The sequence below is a fragment of the Spodoptera frugiperda genome, chromosome 3 (assembly GCF_023101765.2).
Source record: "Spodoptera frugiperda isolate SF20-4 chromosome 3, AGI-APGP_CSIRO_Sfru_2.0, whole genome shotgun sequence".
NCBI lineage: Eukaryota > Metazoa > Arthropoda > Insecta > Lepidoptera > Noctuidae > Spodoptera > Spodoptera frugiperda.
In genome coordinates, this window is record NC_064214.1 from 8,654,921 (window position 1) to 8,668,934 (window position 14,014).

Sequence of the window (14,014 nt, forward strand, 5' to 3'; positions counted from 1 at the left end):
TATAAAACGCGAAATATTATGAAATTTATGAATAAAAATAACTGAAACCATACTTACGTACGTGCTCAGCATTCGGAATTATAAACTCTCGCTAACATGATTCCTGAAACAGTTTCAATGGGACTTCCATTTAATTTTATTCATTACAATTTATTATACAAAACAGTCGAGTATTGTACGCAGCAGGGCTTCTATGTATGGACTAAACGGGTAGCATAACAGGGATCCCTTGTTAGCTTAGGATCTCTTCGTCCGTAACGAAGACAAACATCATAAGATGCCGCGTCAAAATTCATCATTTTACCCCTTAAAATGACACAAATTTACACTAAAATTTTCAACCAAATGTAAGTACATATCGAAAAAACACATCCGAAATAACTTTTTATTCCTATAACGAATATTAACTTTCTGTAAACTCAGCCTAACTTCGGACTTGCGCCGTTTGTAGCACCGCGTAGCCGTAGCACCAGTCGAGCTACGCCGGCCGCCCCGAACGCTACGCCGTAGCGGACCATGCCGCGCGCTACGATCTAATCATTGACGTGGTCAAACTTTTCCTAGGATATTAAACTAGTTTGGTGAATACTGTGTACATTATAGGAATATGTAGAGTGTATCTTAGTGTTAAAGTGTGTATTACAAGTGTTAGTGTACACTTGGGTATAATTATTATGATCGTTGGCCGCCGCTGTCCAATTTGCAGAAACAACAAACAATGACCTTTCCATTTTGCAGGTTAGTTGTGTTTTTAATTAATATGAGATGAGAGGGCACTTTCCATTCCCAGTTTAAAATTTTTTTTCGGTATATAAAAACTTATTACCTTTCGGCATCATTATGGTTTTTCGTGAAGTTTTATAGGGCCATAAAATTTTTTGGAATACATTAATCGGAATTGGTCGACTGTGAGCGTAATAAAGTTGATTTTTTTATATTTTTATGTGTTATAAATCTAGAGATTGATCCGAATATCTCGGATTGTTGAAGAAAATTTATGACTGTGACGATTTATAATTTTGGTGGTTTAAAAGCAGAATACTCATTTGTCTTGCAGCTGTTTCATTTTATGCAAATTATTCTAATTCAATTTAGGGTTTAACGAGTTTCGTCCACATTTTTTTCATTAAAACCTGTGGGCGGCCGTCTAGCCCTAGACATTACTAGAAATTATGTTAATTTAGTATTACAAAGTAGATTTTAATGTCGCAATGAATTTTTTTAATTAAAATGAAACCTGGATTTTTGGCAGCAGATTGGGAAGATTTTAATGTGAAAAATATTTGCTTAAATTAATTGGGAATTTTTAAGTAAATTTGTCTTTTTCAGTACTGTACGTCAATATACGAATTTATAAATAAATATGCGGAAAAGCGTTGCGTAAATATTGTAATTTAAATTGGAACACATTTTAACAGGCAACCGTATGAGTGTCTTTTTAATATAATTTAAATACACTCTTCAATATGTTTTCTTTATGAATTGCTGAAATACGTGGAAGCATTTTCAATATTGATTCTGAAATTTATTTTTCTTTCATAAAAACTCTGTATAAATGTTTTTTTAATAAACGAGAAATAAAGTCAAATATTTCGATTGAATACGTTGTCATTGTAAAATACTGTTAAAAAGGAACATCTTTAAGAAGAAATAAAGACCATAGTTTACCTTTACATAAAAACCATTTCACACAAAATTATGAAAGACAATTATTTACTACAGATTCCATTATATATAACGTATTATTTTTTTGTTTTACAATTGTATGCCTAAAAATAATGTCTCAATCTAAAAAAGGTACAGTTTTCTCCACACACTATAATTACGTACTATTACACAATTTGATCTACATTTCTCAATGACGAACCGAAAACGTAATTAACATCGAGAGTAGACCTCCGTCCTCCGTGCCCTCTTTTCAAAACCAGACACATTTAAGTGATGTGTCCGTATGAAGGGAACGTGAGGTATTTTGGTACATAATAGTCTTTTGACGAGAGAATCATACAAAGATTTGGGAACTCAGGGCCATTATTTAAGAAAACCTTGAATACATACTTCAGTTGTAAGTACTGAAAATATATAGGTAATTATCGTGAAATGTTTGTCGTTTACAAAACATGAAACCTTTGAAGTATTGTTGAAAAAAGCCTCATTAGAGTTTTATGATTCCTTTTTTATAACTAGATTTTTATGTGAGACAATAAATTTTTGTGTCTGGATCGAAACTTTATACATACCTTAATAAACGTCATCTATTAAACATCACCCCTATTAGCAAATATGTGCCTTATATGACTAAAAATAGGGTTTAGACTTTATCACACATCTTAACGGAATCCTTCCCCACGGCAACGCAGGGTTGTTATCACAATAAGTCCCTAAGGTATATGACGAGATGAATGTCATGTCATCAGTATACGGCCAGGTCACTTCGCTTGATAAGCAGATATCCCCCCCCCACTGTATGATAAGTGACGTCATCGCTTGAACTTATTTCGTCGCTCACGATGCAAAGCGTTTCACATATTTTTTAAGATTTTTTTTTCATTATGTGATGGCTTTTGCTGTTTAAAAAGCTGTGAAGGTGTTGGAATAGTTTATGATTGCGCGTAGACTAGGATTTAGATATAAGTCATTTGTACAAACATATTATGATATACAGAGTTCAAAAAATATAGGCTTTAAAAAAAAACTACGAGTATTTTAATTCCGCACTACAATTTTGTTGTTTTAACCTCAATCTTAAGTTCAAATATCCCTTGCTCGCCTGTCATAATTTGTTTGTCAATCAATCTATACCAATATTAAATATGGGAAAGGTTGTTTGTTTGTTTGTCCTTCTTCACGTCGCAAAGGAGCAAGTTTATGACATGATATTTAGTGGGCTGGAGAGTGACACAGGCTACCTTTTGTCTCTTTCTAACCCACTGGTTTCTTAAAATGTCGATGGAAGATTGTATGGAACAATCCGCAATTTTCAGAATAGAAAAATTGGTATGTGAACTATTGGTGACCAACAAAAAAGTCTTGTATCATAATATTTTTTTTGGGAATCTGCCACCCACACATTAATAAAGCGCGTGGGAAACCGAAGGCGGAAAGCTTAGTAAATTATATTTTTCTCTGGTCTAGTCTCTAAAGTATGAGTCAAATATAACATGAAATATCGATTACCTATGTAGCTTGTAACTTTATTGGCATTTGACAGTACATTGAATGTGAACACCTGTCAGCTACCTATGTTGAGGTACTTGGAACAACCAATTTATAAAATGTCGTAATTCAATTTCTATTTCAACGAGGGTCGAAGGAAAAATAAAATACTTAGTAGGTATTAAATAAGACTGAGTTGTTGGTCGAGTGATGGGTTCTTGGGGTTTACCTGGTTTGTTCACGGTTATAGTAAGTTGAGATTTATATTCATAAAGATTTACTAAGTCCCAATAAGGGGCACGCGGAAGTATATTTTTTCTAACGTTGCCGCACTTTTGGACTTTTTCATGTGTCGTGGATGCGTTTACAAACATACAAGTACATATTCACATGATACCGAGATACAAAACAACAAATTGTGCATCACACAAAGAGTTGTTCCGTGCGGGACTCACTGCAAGTTGCGTGGCAGCTAAATGCTCAACCATCGCGTCAACCGTGCATTTAATAATATTAATTTAATAAATGTAGCATCCTCTTATAAACAATAATATATTACTTGTAGTTTCTTTTATCATAGCTCTTTTTATTATATATTTTATACTGTAACTAAACTGTAAGATTACCTCTACCTATCTCTAAAGCAGGGATTCCCAACCTTCTCTTGGTCAAGGACCACTTTTATCATTCTTGTCAGGTAGGGTCCACTATTAATATTCCTTTTTATGCGGTCCCACATTAAGATTTTCTCCAGAGTCATATAGGTCTTACAAAATACCTATAGTGATTTTTAGGTTATTAAAATCAGTTATCAGCTTAGACATAAGTTAAGCTTTAATCGTGGTTAATCAAATTGAATAGGTGTTGTTTTGTCTATATTTTGTATTATGCATTACTCAAACGATATTAATTCTTTTGCGGACCACAAGTTGAGAACCACTGCTGTAAAGGGAATAAAAAGTAGCGTGTTTTATATGTGTAGTAAACGAGCAAAATTCTCAGCAAAACGAGTCGTCACTTCCCTCATTCCCCGAGGAGGTGAAGCGACATGCCCCTACATAAAATACATAACACAACGTACACTTCGATGTTTGTCGATCTTCTTAAAGAGCATCTGTTTTATCAGCAAAACTTTGGTACAGTCGCTGTACACAAGTGGTTTCGGTGTATTAAATTGTTTGTTATTCGAGATTTGTAGGACTGTAGAGAGTATGTAGTTGTTTTACACTTTGAAACGAGTACCTAGGTTCACTGACAGACAGACTGACTGATAATTCTCGCACCTATATGAAGGTGGTGAAACAGGCGCTTAGTATTGTAACTGTGTATGACAGTCAATTTACAAAGATGTGACAACAAAAACTACTTCAACCTTTTTTTTGTTCAAATCATCAAAACTGGAACACGTATTTTATTAACACTAAACATTCTCACTACCTGCGACATGACATACATATGTCAACATCAGCCCGAAGAACATTTTATTTCTTTTTTCTTTGATTTGAAATTATACAGCGTTTATGTCCGACTGTACTTGTCTACTCGTACACAGTTCTCGAGATATGAAATTTCCTAAATATCTTAGTATTCCTTTGGCGTTCACTCAAGGACAAGAGCGTAATAGTGTATAATATCAAGTGTAGCTTGTAAAAGGTTATGTCTTTCCTCTGTTCTATTTATTTTGAAGAGTGACAGATAAACTTGTAGAGACACCACCATTTTTGTAATACAGCGTAGATTTGACAGCGGCTCGAGCTTGAAATAGAGAGATTTATTACTTCTTGTAGTTTGTAAGATGACATATTATTGTGAGAGGCCGGAATGCGACTGTTTTATTAATTGTAACAAAATGTTTCCTGAGCGGGACATATTGTGACTTAATAATAATAAGTAGATAATAACAAATAAAGACTTGAAAACAACATTGTTTAAGTTTGTTTTCCGAAAACTGTACCTGGGTGTCTTCAAGCCTTTAGTGAATAGGTTGCTTATGTGCAAGCATACTCCATGGTAAGCCGCATCATCGCTTATCACCAAGTGAGATAGAAGTCAAATTCCGGTCGTTTACATATGGAAACTGCAGAGTCTTTAATATTAAAGTTTCTCGCTCTTTTACGCAACATGATTGAATGACTATTTTCATCGCCATAAGGTTGAAAATCCCATGTCTATTTGAAGGCCTTGAATATAAGAATTAACATCCAAAATATTCTTTAGATCATCTGAACCACAATTCATAGCTTCAATAAAACTTCTAATATATGTATGTGTCACGGTCAGTGCGAGGACATAGTGAATTAGAATTCACGACCATTCCGATTCGTTCGTTCAATTCATAGACAGTAAAGTGCTCTGCCAATCATTCATTCATTCGTTCAGCTGTCCACCATCCATCACTTAGCAATCCGATTCGAATTTTGAAAACTGTGATATAATCTTTTTTTGGTTTTCAAATTGAAGCTAGATAGCGCGCAGGCGTGAAATTTTATTCGACAAACTACACTAATGAAAACAAATTTTTGTTGTACTGTTTGGGTACTTACTGCTACTTATAATTATAGGGACGATGAGAGGATTTAGACCAACAGTTAGATGGTTAAAAAATATTAGACACGTATTATTTTATCGTTTAAGAAAACAATACGTAACTAACTACATAAAACGAACTCGAACGAACTTGCTTGAATTAAAATGTAGCATTTTTGTTTTTGTTATGAAAGATTGTTATTTCTGGGAAGATTTAATCGATTGGTATTCTAATAAAGTCTGTTTGTAATGTCCTCCGAAAGGTCGTGCTAACCAAAGTCATTTGAGCTAAATTACTAATTTTAATTACTTTTGGCTCAAAGATAGATAGTGAACCTCAAGAGACTAGGTTTTAAGCTAGAATCTGAAGAGGCAAAAGAGGGAATATTGGCATAAAATTTCTCAGTTGCGGGCTAGAATTTATAATGGCGCTGAGCATTACAATGATATTTTGAACATACATTAATAAAGACAAAAAATGCACACTTTTCTTTTAAGTCTTTGACTGTCTGACAATAGAAAACTGTTGAAGGCAAATCCTCTGCTAACGTCGGTCGCTCGTGACCACCACGGCGTTCAATGTGTTAAGGAATAATGCTAATGTTTTTAGCTAAACAATAGTTTAACATATTTATTATATTAAGGTATATCAGCAATAGAAACACAAACATTGAAAGTAACAAATTGTCAGAGACATGTTTAGATCAATTGATAATAGGATGATTTAGTTATTATGATATAATATTTAAATTACATACAATCAAGTCTTTGACTGCCAATAGAAAACTGTTCTTTAACAGTTCGCAAATCCTCCGCTAACGTCGGTCATCAGTGACCACCACGGCGTTCAACGTATTAAACGAAATATATATACCTCACAAAATTATCAATTATTATCATAAAGGTAATTTTGTGAGGTACCTACATATTAATTGCTATGCACCAAGCACCGGCTCTACACTAAACTTCCTAACATAAAGAAAACCAAAAAAATGCCACAACACACGAAACAAACTTGCCATGAAGTTTGACTTCTCACGACCAAAAAGGTCACAAATGAGGAGTGAAGAAAATAGATTTTTTGGGAATCTCGGATGCCATCGATCCTGGCGTAACAGTCCCTTTGTCGTGGCTTACAGCCCTCAAGGGAAGTGATCCCTTGATCCTATTCGTAACAAGGATCTTTTGCCACGAAAAACGAAAAATAACTACAATATATACCCTTTTTTTATTTCTTCTTGTAATATAACTTCTAGTTTGGTTTTGCTGTTGTAAGTTCGTCTTATGGAGTTAAACATTATTTGTAAAATTTAGCGACTGTTTTATCATCTTCCATATAAGTTTCATCACTTTTCAACCTTCATACAAGCGCCCGATAAACTTATGTGACACATAGTGCATACAAATTACATTCTTAATTCCAAGTTATCTGATACATAGCGGCTATCCAGGCATCGTGAAACAAGTCCTAAGAATTAGAAATTTAAGATTAATTAAGATGAATAATTGTAGTTTTTTTTATTGGGGAATATCATCCAATGACTTCTCCCGCCTTGGGCAACGCAAGAGGGAGTGTCAGACTCTTACTGACTAAATACCACCCCGTCCCAAATCCTGCTCTTCCAATCTTTAAACAAGGTAGAAGTATAACTATTGAACTAACCAATCACTGAGTTACTGTATTAACTGCTATTCAGATTTCTTCAAACCGCTTATCAATTTCAAGACCCCTTTAACTCACACACAATAAGGTGGGAGAAGTCATAGGATAATTTTCCCCTCTTAAAAAAGCTTCACATAAAATACCATACAGCCTAAAGTCTAATTACACGCAAATATGTTACAAATAATTATTAATTACCTCGGAAAACAATGCTCAGTCAACCAAAACATGGCAGGTACGGTACAAAATTAAATTTTCCCTTCCCTTTACACAGCTTTCCTCCTATTAAACATCACTAATTGTATAAGGCATCGTATTGCACGTCAATTAATATTGATTAACAAATATTGCATACCTGTATTGGTTACATAATTTTGGAATATACGAGTATTTTTGGAAGTAAGAAGAGGGGTTTTAAATTAATTTGCTTTATGCGGATGTCATTTTAATTCTAGTTTATGATATGTGGTGGATTTGATACAATGACATAGAATATTAAACATATTTTTGGTATTTAATAGCGGTCAACTTTGACTTTTCCCATCATACTCAGAGTCATTATATGGTTACTTAAGCCAGTCCTTAGCAATTCTTTTCGATACGAAATCGTAACTAAGGAACTAGTTCCACTACACAAACTAACTAACTAACTAACAAAATAATTCGCTATATTCATGCCAAAGCAGGCATTGAATATTTTAAAACAATCATTGTTTATTTTGTAAGAAATTCTGCTAAGGATCAGCGGGATAGCTCCTAAAAGTAAATACTTTGCTTAGAAGGAATCCCCCAAACACGATTACCCAATATTTTAACAAAAGGCAACAATAAAGAATATTTCCATTTTCATTTTTCATCGTTTTTATTCCCAGCAATCAAATTCTATAACTACCCAAACCCGATACAAGTTCAATTCACACTAGCTAATAGGCACACACTGATTTGATCTGACTATTATCTGACTACCTCCCATCAGCTCCATATTTGATTTGATAGCCTACGTTATGATGATTGCTTTGATTACTCGGCCGATGGGTAATTTCGGAGGTTTACGCTTCAACTGTGCGTGAGAATCGGTGTATAGATAATAACAGTTGTGATGTGTGTTGGTTTAAAGTTATGTTGGGTTGTTAGGTAAGTGGTTGTAAGTCTGGTTATAGAATTATATATGGCCGCTTCAAAGTCAAGGTCAAAGTCAAATCATTTATTTCAATTATACCATAAATATGAACTTTTGAAATGGTTCAGGAGAAATCTGAGAACTTTTAGATATAAAAAACTCTGTATTTTTAATTACGATTTTAATCTTAGCATTGAGTCTAAAATAAATGTTAATACTTAATAATAGTCTTTGAGGGGCAACAAGGCTTCCAATGACTTCCAGATTACAAACCGCATAAAATGTCAATGCGACAAAATGTATGTACACATATACCACGAATCATGACTGTCCTAATTTCACTGTTTTAAGCAAAACAAGCTATAAAATAACAAGGTTAAGCCTGAAGGATAACATCGTCAGGAAAAATGAGCCTATAATTTTGACATCACCAACTCGCATTGAACAAGCGTGGTGAGTAGAGGCCCTTGGTCAGCAGTGGCTACTAATAGGCTGTTGTTGGTGATGATGATGAAGTGTAGGTACTTAGATAGTAGCAGGAGAAGGTCGAGGCAAGCGTGAAGAAGCTGAAGAAGACAACCTCCTCCGGAAATAACTTAGATTAACATAACGAACACACATAATAAAAGCACTACACGTAATGAATAAAACAAACCACGCGTCCTAATCACGGTACTACTAACAGAAACAATAAGGAAACTATCCACAACAGAATATTATGTAACAAACACAACGTATGCACTACTTAACTATTCAACAAGTTATTCGGTGCACGAATTAAATAAATAATTCATTAGGACATGTCCGTTCTGGTCTCGTCATGTCTTAGCCCGATCGATATACGTATAAGACCTGTACAGTTAGCGGCAAAAGTTAATGGAACTAATGCGTCTACCACACGTGCATGCTTGACCGCAGTTTTACTTGCGCATGCTTGTCGCATGTAAAGACTGAACACGGATGTGTCTACCACACGGCACAGTTAAGTACGCGCAAGCCACATTCTTGTCGACATCGTCGGCGTGGAAACAATGTTTTCCAATGAAGAACTATTTCTTCTGCTATTCTTTTCAAGTGTTTGCTTGTGAAAAAAAAAGAAAATACAAAAGTCAAAGTGTAAACGATCAAAGTGGACAAAAAAATGGCCGTTGAATAGAAAAATTAATTCACATATACATCTACTCAAGGACTTAAGAGATGAGCCAAGCGATTGGCGGAATTAATTATTCTTATTATTCATTTTTAACGACCGTGCGCGTACAGTTACTCCACTCGACTAAACTGAGAGCGGCTTGAACACTGAACTACCAACCACACGCGCAGACAAATTTGTACAAGTATAGCTTGCGCATGCCAGAATTTCAAGCAAGTTTAAAAACCATCAAGCCAAGCATTGGAGTTTGCGCATGCTACCGTTTTACCAACTACACGCACAGTGTTCAGTGTACAAGCTGGCATGCGCAAGTAAAACTGCGGTCAAGCATGCACGTGTGGTAGGCGCATTAAGCAAATATGTAGACGTAAAAAGTCAATATTGATTAAACGTTTTATTTTACTAAATTGTTTTATATTTGTTGACACCTTAAATGGATATTATAAAGCCGCTAACAGAAGCTAGTAGATAATATTATAAACTTAATACGAAATGTTCAGAGAATAAATTTTTGGTATAAAGCTCTTGTATATAAGTCTCTCCTATGTACAGCACTGGACTCCAATAATGTTTTTTTTTTTTTGTAAAGGTTGAAAGACCTTACACACCATAGGCTGGCCACGATCGTGAGTCGGACTCAGCTCAGGTGCCGTTACCAACTAAAACCCACCTTTCGTTTTACTCCTATAAGAGGTGGTAACATTACTATGTTCACAGACAATTTTGACGCTGACTGTACAACATTCTATAGGTACTCATGTACTATATGTGTGAGCTCTTTGTTGTCCCACTTTGTTGACGTCTTAACGTTGAATAAATAGGGGCGACCATTGTAACTTTACCTATAGATTATTATGGTCTTCGGTGACTTGGTGATAGATCTGAGTTTATGCGATGTGTAGATGGCGCTGCGTACGATATTGGGTGGTTGTTAAATTGTGCTGTGTTTTTAATATGTATGGCTTGTGGTATGAAAGTGAGATGACTTATAGTTATGGAAGGAAATATATCTCTATTTGTATCATATATATGATATAATAATGTTTATGATGTGTATTTGTGTTTTAAAGTAAATATCAAAATCTAAATTAAAGCTTTCATAACACGTTTTCAAAGAAAAGCGTACACTTTTGAACCAAGACCAAAATAAATCGGTTAAATCGAATCATGAAATCGAAAAATGGTATCGATTTATCACGGGACCTGAAAATAAAATGTTTCAGTAAATCAGAACAGTTTGTAGATGGCTACCAAACATGAAACGAAGGGTGAAGGTTTTCGAACAAATATGATATTGTATATTAGATTAAAGTAGCAACAGTCACGTTTTGATAAAACTATATTACTATGAAGGTAGTGCATTATATGCGAATATAACACGCTTTGTTATACTGTTTATTTTTTTTTTAAGGAGGGAAATATCATCCAATATCTTCTCCCGCCTTGGGCGAGGACAGAGAGAATGTCGGACTCTTACTGATTAAAGACCACCCCGTTCCTACTCTTGCTTTTCCAGTAACACGCAAGACAGTCTGCAGACTGCCTAGCGAGATACCGGGTTCCAGGTGAGCATCAGCTCTATTGGGCCCCTTTTATGTTGGTCTGACAGCTCTTCCACGAATTTTCTTTTAAACTTTATTTACATTAGTCGACCCTTTTTTGAAGTCGGGGGTAACCTTCAAAAGGCGCCTAGTTTTTTGGGGAGTGTTTGATTTTTACCTAACTAAAACCATCCCGGTGGCTACCCTCAGAACTGATAGGGGGTACTGAGTCCTTTATAGATCTGCTCCAAAGCCCCAATGGACTTTGGTCTACCCTGGAACTGAATCAAGCTTTGTGGTGATTTAAAGGGGAGTAGAGTAGAATATAAATAAGAACAAGCAACTACGCACATGACAAACACCAGGCAACAACAACGCCTTTCGATAACATTGAACCTTTCAAATTGCGAACTGAAACCCTTGTTTGATTTATAGTAACTCAAGCAACGAAGTACTTCGATAAAATTACTTACAAGTTTTATGCCGTTCTTTCATAATATTATTTAGGTTCATAGCTGATGTTTGTGTGCTTGAATACTGAGCGGTTTCGCTCGTTCATCTCATAACACCTGGCTTATTCAGAAGTAAATACACAAGTATTCTTACAAAGTAAAGTTTCTAAAACAAAGAAATATCTCACTCGTACAAATGTACCTAGAGAAGGTCTCAAGTAAAATATTAAACCTGTGTGAGTGTTCTTAAGACAGCGACGAATGGTGCCATTTTTCAGGACATACCTAATTAGTTCAGAACATTACGCTCATGTACTAGGAGGGACTTAAATATTGTTCCAGGGAGATCGGAATTAATTCTTGGAGATGATATTAGTGTTGTATGGGGAGGGAATGTTTTGTTTCTTTTGTTTGTTATAGATCAAGAAAAATACATATAATATTCTAATGATAAGCTTGCAAAAGGAAAGGTTTAGCACATCGCCGTTTTCAATAAAGTATTGTATTACTTATGGGCTCATCTATAATTAACTACAGACTGGTCTTTTAATACATAAAAAAATATAAAGTTATTATTTAAGGATGCTTACATGCTGCGGACTATCTAGCGGATTACCAGGGCTCCGACTCGAAAAGCAGACATTGGAACGGGTTGGTTTTTAGTTAGTAAGAGTTTGATGATTTCTCTTGCCTTGCCCAAGGCAAGAGAAATCATTTCGGGGACCGAGTCACCCACGTCCGTAGGAAGATACCCACAGTTAGGCCCTACACGTGGTCCCCGGGTGGTGCTAATCAGGTGACACTAACTGGTGGTAGGTTTCGACCGACGGCTTGTGACCACCCACTGGGTAAAGACGTACCGCCAAGCGGCCTTGCGTGTTCCGGTACGATACCCAGTGTAGCCGATTTAGAGGGGATGGGTCAAAGTGGCGGTCCCAATGTCTGCAGACCGGCCAGACTCGCGTTGCTCATGACGCATCGGGAGACTAGTCGCGGAGGGTAGCGGGATCCGAGGCACGGTGCACCGCTGGCCGACCGCAGTTAGTTGGGGGCCCAAGTAATGTGTTAGCCACATGTGAAAGGCTGCCCCGCCAACTGGCGAAAAATCCCGGAATGCGCCATCGTGCTGGTTGGCGACCAGGCGAGAGGGCCCGATGGACATTTCCGGGGGCTCGGGCGTCCCCGCAGTCTCCAGACTAGTACCCCAATGATGACGGCTTGCCAATGCGTGACTGTGGTAGCGGTATAGGATTCCATTTTACTTCCTTCCCCTTCCCTAACTCACTCAACAACATGCCAAGGTCAAAAAAGAAAAGAACAAAACAGCGGCTGCACTCCCTCTCACTTAAAGTGCACCTTAGTAACATACGAGGTCTGCACACAAATCTCGCAGCAGTCCACTTTCATCTTGAGACTGAAAAACCTTCTCTCTTTTTTATCTCAGAGACGCAAATTAAAAGTCCGTCAGACGTATCGTACCTATCATACCCAGGGTTTACCCTGGAGCACAATTTTAAACCGCACGCAGGTGTGTGTTTTTACGCTCGGGACGATATATGCTATCGGCGTCTCCGCGACCTTGAGGATTCCAGATTCTCAACGCTTTGGGCTCTAGTGGACACAGGCATGGATAAAATTATCTATGCATGTGTTTACCGTTCGCACAGTGGGGATCAGGAGACGACCAGGCTCACACAGTACCTCAGTGAGGCGGCAGATGCGGCTCAGCAGAGGTACCCTTCCGCTCAATTGGTGTTACTGGGGGATTTTAATGCCCACCATCAGGAGTGGCTCTTCCCATACCACTTCACAGACCACGCTGGCCGAGAGATGCGAAAGCTTTCGCTTACGCTAAATCTTACCCAGCTGGTCCAGGGAGCTACGAGGGTGCCGGATGTTGAATCGCACACAGCCAATTGCTTGGACCTTCTGCTGACAACAGATCCAGATCGCTACTCAGTGTCGATATCATCACCGTTAGGTAGTTCCGACCACTGTCTGGTGAAATCAGTATCAGTCTACTCTCCGCCCGATCCCTGCCCTAGAGGCACCAGGCGGGTATGGCGATATAGGTCAGCAGACTGGGACGGCATGCGATCGTTCTTCGCTTGTTATCCTTGGCAGCCTACTTGCTTTTCTTCAAATGATCCATCGTCGTGCGCAGGTGCTGTGACGGATGTGCTGCGGCGGGGGATGGAGTACTATATCCCATTCTCTGACGTAGCAGTGTCTGACCAAGCTCGCCCTTGGTTTGGTCCGGAATGTGTTCGCGCTAACACGCTTATGCAAGCGGCATACCGGGCATGGGCCGATGCTCGTATGCACAAGGCGGGCGACGTGAGTCAAAAGAAGAGGGCTTTCAATAGTGCTGCCAAGTCCTGCAAAAAGGTGATGAGGAGGTCT

At 37.3% G+C, this 14,014-nt stretch overlaps 1 protein-coding gene across 1 annotated transcript in view; it reads left to right on the top strand.

Annotated features, from left to right (window-relative positions):
- The first annotated feature begins 483 nt into the window (after positions 1-483).
- Positions 484-14,014, top strand: part of LOC118274152 (hemicentin-2) — a 150,568-nt gene continuing 137,037 nt past the window's right edge. Inside the window, exon 1 of the mRNA XM_050705063.1 lies at positions 484-738. The gene's annotated coding sequence lies outside the window, so the exon portion shown is untranslated. The remainder of the gene's footprint in view (positions 739-14,014) is intronic.